Here is a 9,700-nt window from a genome sequence, read left to right on the forward strand (position 1 = left end):
TGGGCCAAAACACAATCAGAAGTGATGAAAAACTTCCTCTTTGTAATAATCAACACATGATTTCATGACTCCTCTCAAGTAACAGCTGAAAAGTTAAAAAACGATGCATTCACAGGCATGAAAGGGACCATACCAACTTAACTGTATTAAACCAGCTGTATAGAAATATGTATTTATTCCGAGCCAGGCTAAAAATTCTACAATGCAATTGAACAGGACAGTTGCAATGGCAGAGTGACACGCCAGAGGCAAAACAGATCTTCCTCTAATAATATTTCAGATCAAGGGAGAGACATCAGCAGGATTTAGCTCCTCTGGGCGATCACAGGCATGGGGTTGCAAAGGAAGGAACAAGGGGGGGAAGGGGAAAAAGAGAGATAAAAGCAGAAATCTAGAAAGACACAGAGGATGTGATATGTGTGCATGTAATCCCTTGTGAGCGACAATATTGTTAATTTAGCGGTGAGGAAGATAATAACACGAAACAAATGACATTCCCCTGCCACTTGGAAGTAGTTTGCAGCTCCAGTAGGAACTGGCATTATGCAAATTCTGTAGGAATAAATAAAGTAGATTAGGAGTAAAAATGATTTAAATGCTTTTGTCATGAACTGACCTCAGTTATAAGCAAAGAAATATTACTGCAGCGCTTTTTGCACCATGAAGGCATGATTTATAAGCTTGGCATTTATAATGACAAATGACAAGCAATGGTTATGAGTGTATATTTTGATAGAGACTGACACAAATCTTTCTCCCACTTTAAAATGCCAGCCATTTCAGTATTCCTATCCCATTAAAGCGATGGTTCACAGGCTTTTCACTGTCTTACTGAATAAATATATTCCCACTGTACTGCATGCTGTGGTGACAACTGTGGTCCTTCAGTAGACCCACAGCCAGAGGGAAAGGGATGAGTGAAATGAGAGGAGCCAACAGATTACTGCATAGATGCTTCATATACACGCGGCTGCACTGCCATATAAAGACACATACAGTTTTGTTTAAAGAGACACACAAAGAGAAGAGCCGGCCCTCCCTGCTCAAACTCACAGTGTTAACACGCGAGTCTTGGCTCATTATTATTCAGTGTCTATGTTTATCCAGCTTTAATCTGAAGCTTTGTAAAAGCATGAAGCTAGATTTGTAAACAAGCTTATAGCAGAGTGAAAACCCAAATCCACAGGGCTCGTTCTCTCACCAATTAAATGATGACTTCACTATAGTTGCAGAGATGATGCCACTTTTTTATTTTATATCGTGAGTTCGGAAAACGGCTCTGGACAGGTCTCTCTTTGCTCCTGCAGGTTGGAGATGGACACATGTGGAAAAGGCTTTTTACAGCAGAGAAAACATCACAGTCTGCTCACATAGCTTCCCCCTGAGCTAGTGGAACTCACAGCACGCTTACATACGTATATGTCTGGTTTGTTGCCATGGTTTCACTCACCTTAGCGCCTGCTACTGTGTCTTGTAAAAAGAAGAAGTCCCAAAAATAAAAGTTATTACTGAGGCATGAGGGGATTTTTTCCTTTCTAAAATAGTTCCTATTGCAGTGGAAATATATTTATGAATAATCAATGAGTTGACTTTCTCAGAAAAACATTCACTGCGGTGTTGCTCTGCGACTTTACACAGCGTTTCTGTCTAGTTCTCTGTTGTGTTACAGTATGTTCAGCTCTGTTAGATTTTAGACTAAAATAAAAGCTGTGTTTTTGTTCCTGTCGTGCTGTTTGATCAGATGCTACAACAACGTGCTTCAGAGCATCAAACAGGCCGGGCATGATTAATAAAGAGCAGCCATGGGCTCACAAAAAGCCACATTAATGGCTATAATGAAATGATGTGATTTCATGCTTTGGTTGAGGGACTCTAAGCTTGTACTCGTTCTAATTGAGGATTCAGATAAATTTGCTTTTCTGCTTTCTACACAGATAATATTGGCTAAATCTGCTTTTGATATACAAAGCCATGTGATCTAAAGAAGCTGTTGTGTTGAAATTAGTCAAGTTTTGAATTTCTGTGCTGTTTGCTCTGGATCGGAGAACTGGGTTTATAAATAGTTTGTTTCGAGAAACAAATGAAATATGAGTATGTGGAGAAAGATTTGTGAAGCATAGCCCAACAAAATACAGCTTGCTACACTGTTACTTTATCAATACGAGTTGTGTTCCGCATGATGTTTTCTTTTCCAGCGACTTTACAAATTAAAAACACATATGAAGGATTGGATAGAGCTAAAACTGAGTTTCCATGAATACCACATCTGTTCTCCGACTGCTAACCCAGATCATGCTCAGCAGTATTGATATTGATGAGAGGAAGTGAGTCAATTATTCACAGACAGACACACAGGCCCACCAATCGATCAATCAATGATCAATCAATCAATCAAACTATTTTTATAGGACCTTTTAGTGCAGTTAAAAGTGTTTCCCAGATGACTGACAGGCTGATAAGACATAAAAGCTGTCGCCTGTAAAAATAACAGAAAAGACAAAAACAATTTAATTATTAGAAACGAATGCATGCAAGACAATACAAGAGTTGAAAATGTAATAAGATTGATTTAAAAGCTATAATAAGATTAATAGTTTAGTGGTAAAACAAAACTAGGTTAAAATACTAGATAAAAAGAGAAAACAAGAATAAAAAATGATGACAATATAATACAATAACATGAATTTTAAAGGTATAATAATAATAATAATATTAATAATTAATAAAAGCTTGAACAAAGACAGATATGATGTACAAGTGCTAAAACAAAGTAAAATATAATTTCAAAAAGGGATTAAAAATATATAATAACATGAAAATAAAATGAACATAAGGGAAAATAAATAACATTTTAGTTTTTATTAACACTATTATTTGCTATTATATTTTATTTTTTTAATTACTGCTATTATTATTATTATTGTGATTATTATTATCATTATATAGATTTTTTTGTTATGTTTTGTTTCCCTACATATGATCTTTGTCTTGCTTTATTTATACTGTATGATAAATGAGTCTGTATCATGGGGAACTATGTATGAACAAAGTACACTGTAACAAATTATTCTGTAGTCATTTCATTTTACTTAATATATTTAATAAAATGTATTAAATATAAATGCGTCCTTGATTTTGAGGCATTTGTTTAAGTTACTTTAATATAAAAATGTTTGAGATGGAATCTACTCATTTTGATCACATTAAATATAATCTTTATGTGTATGTAATTCTAAATCAAGAGAATTTTGAATAAATCCAACACAATATAATTAGTCAGTTTTTAATTGACAGGCACTTCCTGTTAAGTTGTTATTAACTCAACTCGTAACGTAGTTAGATTTAATTCATAATATTGCGTGCAATCTGTTGCCTCAATTTTATTGAGTAGCCATTGTTTATCTTTTTTTACAGTGTATGTCAATAAACAAAAAGTAGCAAAAATGTCTATAATAAAAATGATCTGTTTCAGCTTTTTCAAAACCAACATGGCTCAGTTCAAAATTTTGTTTCAAAGCAAAAGATAAATGCAAAAATTACAGTGATCATTGTATATATATTACATTATAGCATTCTTAAACAACTGCCTGGCTGAATAAGCAGGTTTTAGCTCTTACTGTAGCCCCACTCACAGTGAAGTGAAAACATGACAGGGAAAAAAGGGCTTTATTCCAATAATGAAGAGAGAGGGTCCTGCCAGGAGGCAGATGACGCTGCATTAGTCTTCACTGCCAGGAAGGAAAGATGGGAGAGACAAAGAGAGAAGACTGTGTTCTTCTTACATAATAGATGACTTTAAGAGCATTGGGACTCCTATGTCCAGGCCATCTTGAATGGACTCTGGGGTGAGCAGAGGACACCAAAACTGAAATAAAAGAGTTCTCACTTGGTCGATGACAGTTGTGGCTTTAAAGCATTTTGTGTACATAGAGCTCCTGTCCTGGTATGGTGCTGTGAAAATATTGGCAGCGCACATAGCACACAGCGAGACACCGGACACAAAAGGTTGACTTGTTAAATATACAGAATTCATGAGCTTTCAGTACTTTGCAGAGTAAAGCCCTGTCAGTGATACTGACAGCAACGAGTGTGAAAGCTGTTGGATTGAGCCCCTTGATAGAGTGCTCTGTAATGTAGTGGTGTGTAATGATACCACCACCAGCAGTCGTCCTACTGAGAGAAGAAAAATGAGCCTGTCGGGGGGAAAGAAAAGAAAAAGACAGAAGAAGAAAAAATCCCCCCTCAAAGTTCTGATGTGCTGCTTGGCTGTAGATCTGATTTTCGCAGCCAAGTCTCTGCACCGATTAAAATGCACTTATTCCATCAAACATCCAGCGAAGCAGCCTGCCAGTTATCTGGCTGCTGTTTGTTTACAGGGTGGAAGGATCCAGCTCGTTCCGAATGAGGACTGAGAGCGTACAACAAGAAACACCAGGTGTACAGCTGGTAGAACAGAAGACATTTTCTATTACCGTCACGGTAATGTTCCTTTCACTAAATGAGCCTCATAATTGCAAGTAATCAGGTTTCAGAGAAATAGAGTAATGCACGTCTCCGACATTAAATCAGACAGTAACACCGCTCTCACTCTTACCATATGAAAATGACTGTAATCATAAATGAAAGTGAGGCTTCGGGACGGACGCCAAGTGTGCCTTGTTGTAGCCCGCAGTGAGAGCAGAATTTCAGACTGTTGGGAAGCTTATTTCTTGCTGCGTCTGAAGTACAGAGCAGGCTGGTGGAGTCTATAGTAGAAGGTAAGATGAAGCCGGCCAGTTTCCTGCCTTCAGATGGCAGAGCAGATGGCGAGAGTCCCGAGGGCCGCTGATACAGCCTGTCATCTAACTCTACATCAGCAGCACTCAATTCCTCATCATTTGTGGTAGCAGGTATGACTTAGCACTGTTTACATCCAGTGCAAGATGCTTTTTTAATTAAAAATACACATAAAAACACCAATGAAGGTCTGTTCACATCATAAAACACCATGCATGATCATTTATTTCAGGTAATTTTGCATTGTAAGAAAGTATCACACCTCAGATCCAGAGTCAGCCAGAGGTCAAAGATCAACTGTGTCCACTGCCCCCTCTAGTGGACATCCACAGTGTAAGGGAGTCATAAAAATGGATAAAAAATTGGAAGAGGAAGACAGAACGATACAATAAATCTAAGTTTATTCCTTTTCCCCAGAGCAACGCTAATGTTTAGAGCTGTGGTTTCCATGTTTGTTTAAAAAATTGTTCAGATAAAACGAAACCTAATCAGTGATTGATTATCCGATACACAATATCTGTAATTCGTTTTCCATGTGTCAGCGTTTGGGGTATGAGTAACATGAAAGGAGCAGAACTTGAGACTAATAACGGAAAGAACAGAAGACCTCATGTTATTCTATCATCCGGGCAAAAATGCAGAAAGAACTTAATATTTCCAAAAGGATTGTTTTTGTCTGTTTTTAATAAACCACCATCCTCTGTTTCAGAGCCACAATTAATGTTTTAATGATTTAATCAAAACACACATTTTGAACAATTAAAGGAAACAGTGCCTGAGTTCTGAAGGGAAACAGCAGAGCATGCGAGCCAAGGATACTGAATACTTTGTTTGACAAGTCAGCACATTGATTTTTTTTTTATCAAACTTGTTCTGAGAGGAAGCTGGAAGGGTAGATTCTGACTTTTATTCTGTTTTACACCTGCATGGAGAGACACTACTCGGCTCTGAGGAAGCTCTCATCAAATCAGTTGGAAAACGTGATGGAGAAAACAACAGATTCATATCTAAGATAACAGGTTAAAAACAAAAGTATGAACTGAAGATGACAAGCACAACAACAGGAACTCATGGTAGCTCCCAGGCTTTTAAAAATGAAGAAATGAACACTAGCTGAGCTATAGTGAATGTCCGGCCTCATTACACACACACACACACACACACACACACACACACACACAAAGGAATGTACAGACACACAACAATGCACACATGAAGTCCTGCAAAGACTCACATACACACAGGGTTTGTATTATCACAGATACTTGGAAGCAGCCAGCAGAGCAGAACACTGCCCACTTCTTCCCAGAACTGCTGGCTACTTTATTTGAGCTTAATCAGAGAAGCTGCAGTGTGTGAGTGTGTGAGAGAGGCAAACAGAAGGACAGACCTGCATTAACATTTACGGTAATTTCAGTCATCGCTTATCATTAAAAGCTGTTCAGACAGAAGAATAATTCAGCAGAAAGCGTCCCCTAATCATATGATCATCTATTCTCGCTGAGCACAAATGTAACTTTAGCATGCAGTGCGCTCAGTTTTCTCCTCTACTTCTTTCCCTCTCTGGAGTGCAATTTAGAGAGATTTTCTTCTTCCCTTGTTTCTCCTCATGTGCTGCCTCTCCCTCTCTATCTCCCCAGTCATCTCGCTGTCTCTGCCAGTCTTCTGTTGCTTTGAAGTGCTTTGTGCTTTCCACACTCAGACAGCCTTCCTGCCCTGTGCTGAGCTCTGCCCCAGCTCTGACAGGGGAGGGCTGTAAGCAGAAATGTTGCTAATTATGGCAGTGTGTGTGTGTGTGTGTGTGTGTGTGTGTGTGTGTGTGTGTGTGTGAGTGTGTGTGTGTTTGTGTGTGTGTGTGTGTGTGTGTGTCTCTGTATATGTGCACGATCATCAATTCTCCAGCCTCGCTACCTCTAATTACACCATGCCATGTCTTATTCTGTCACTGTGCACTCCTTGTAATCCTGGATCATCCTAGAAATGTATTTCAACATTCTAATAGCGTGTTCACACTTAAACATGAAGCATATCACGCAGATCCATCTTGTCAGGCTTTAAGTTCTGAGCTTGTGTCCACACAACAGCGGTTCAGCCAATCAGAGTCCAGTGAGAAAGCTGCTTCATGTTTGTGACGACACGGAACGGTGAGTGTTTGTTCTAAACAACAGTGGCGGCTCCTCAAGAGGTTAGCATAGATGCTGCAATAGCATCAGTTAAATCAGAAGTGTAGGATATTTATTCATTAAAAGAAGATCAAAGTATAGCTCTGAAAGCTTTTGCTCCTCTCCAGAGTGTTTTCAGCATGAACGGTGTTGACAGTGATAGACAAATGGTGCATCCAATCCACTGCCAGGTATATTTTTTTAAAGTGTCTGACCATTTCCAAACAGTTTTGTGTCACAAATCATCTGGCAGCATCAGGCTAATTACATATAAAGTCAATGCAAAGATAGAATAGATGAAAATGTGTGCTGGGTGACACCAATTAAGTGAATTACGTAACATGAATGAAATTTGCATGCATTGATATTTTCCACTGGTCATCTTTAATAAATTAGCAGAGCCATGCTCAATCCAAACACCATTCAAAAAACAAGCATTTTAGTTGTTTGATCATCCTCTTGCAGACAGACCTGACAAAGCATGACTTCAGACTTTTCACAAGTCGACATTATGATTTAGTTATTTTGGCATCGTTTTGATCCATTTATTGTAATGAAATCACAGTAAAATCTGTTTATTTTAGGGTGATAGTTATAAATCAGATTAATTCAGCCAATATGTGACTTGCTTACATTCAGTTATGATTTATTGATTTTGACACATCTATTACGAAACTGCCACTCACCGGCAGCTGTAGTTGGCTCCATCTGAGAAATCTTGGATCCAAACCGAGCTAACATGTTATCAAACTGGACACTGGTCAGCATGAAGTAGTGCTGGAAGCGGCAGTCATCCAGATGCAGTTCCTGAAGAAGAAATTCACAGATGACGTTATGAACCAAGACATAATGTTTGGTTTTCCGACGTAACTGGGACTTCCTCAACAGGTATAAAGGAGCACTAGTGGTTATTTTAGTCATGGTTGAAAGAAAAAGTGTTGGTATCTGCACTGGCACAAGAAACATGAGAAACATGAAAAAACACAAATGATCCTGTAGTAAAACTCGTTTGAGTAACACAAGGCGATAATTTGCTCTACATTTGGTCTGAACAGAGCATTAGTATGCCATATTTGTCTCTTTTTTTCTGTGGTGGCTCCATTACGATGATCCATAAACTTGGCAGTCTTAGTGCCACAGTCTACCCACCGAGCTGCACAGGGTGGCCCCAGACCAGATCACAGCATTTCTTGGCTCAGGTACCTTTAATCAACCATCATTTTCCAAACTTTACGAGTGAGGCCAGATTATTTTTAGAGCCCACCTGGGTTTTAGACTCAGGAAATTACACCTTCTCCTGTTCTCTGACTCAAAGGAACATGAGCTCTAACTGTCCTCCAAATGTCCCATCACCTCTTGACAGTGATGGAGACAAACTTGCTCACTTGTCAGCCATCAGCAGAAATCTATTTGACATTTTCAGGGGAGTAAAGGGAGGAAAGAGAGGTGAGACCACAGTGGGAGTGAGAGTAGAAAGGAAGGGAGCTATAGTGAGGAGGATACAGACTTCTGTTTTAATATTTTGGCAGCAAAGTGTCAGTGTCCACATGTCAGAAAAGGTGGTTTGCATTTTATGGACAAAAGGAGCAGGATGCATACAAACTGTGGTGGTTTGACTGCTGGAGCCAGCACTGAGACAATTTCATGTGGAAGCACAGACACACACAGAGACCTTAATAAATTTGTCTGGGATCTTGCACAATATGAAAAGAGGTTATTGAATGTGGTTCTGTAGCTCTGCAGGGTTTCACATCCTGCCAAGAATCCACTTTAAAGTGAGAGAATGACTTTTTATAGAGGTGAATGTTAGGTTTCCAGCAGCGATGATCGATCTATCGATGAAGTTTTCCAAACAGTTGTCAGAATCAAATTGTCTTTTTGAGTTTTCGCAACTGCAAACAAGCAAGAAAAACAACTGAAGCCACATTCACATTTATTTCAGGTTTGTTTTCTAGGTGGAGGAATGTTAGCCTTGATTTATTAATGGGTATATTTGGTTCTGAACATATGAAATCCTGTAAAGACAGGACAAAGTGGTTATTGTATGTTCATGGTTCCACAGCACCATGGCTAATGTATAATATACCACATCCAATGGAAACAATTAGTGCTATAAAAACGCCATACATACAGCATGACAGCAGTCGGTACAGGAAGGGAGGAGTCTGTTTTCTGGAAATTATACTTGTCAGATGGCACAAAGTGTAACCAGACTGCAACAATAATCAGAACTGTGACCCAGGAAATGAATGCGGACACAGAGACAATCACAGAAGGATGGGATCAGGGACGAAGGTGAAGAGAAAGATCAAGTGAGCACCTCAGCACCTGACAAGAGAGAAAAACAGAGAGAGTGTCTGTCAGCACCCAGAGTGGACCTGAATCAACGAAAGGGAGGAGAACAGCTGTCTTGTGACTTAAAGTCCATCCTCAAAGCTGCTGTCACGAGAAGGACAATTGGACTGTCACAAAAAAGGAAGAGAAAATGAGGGAAAAGACCGAAGGATACAGTGTCTAATAGCTCTTCCTTGTAGTTGATGAAACTGAAACCATTCCCCATCTGGATGGATTTAGATTAATTACAGTAAGTACAGAGTTTAGCCTGCTAATCTAAAATGACACGGCAGAGAGAGAGAGCGCGCGAGAGAGAAGTTCTTAAACTTTTGTCTGCAAAATGCCAGCAGTGCCACAATAAAGGCTATATTGTAATTCCATCCAAAAGCAGCTTATTTCGTATGATCTTTTGCTCTTTAGAGAGTCTG

The sequence above is a fragment of the Centropristis striata genome, chromosome 20, assembly GCF_030273125.1.
Source record: "Centropristis striata isolate RG_2023a ecotype Rhode Island chromosome 20, C.striata_1.0, whole genome shotgun sequence".
NCBI lineage: Eukaryota > Metazoa > Chordata > Actinopteri > Perciformes > Serranidae > Centropristis > Centropristis striata.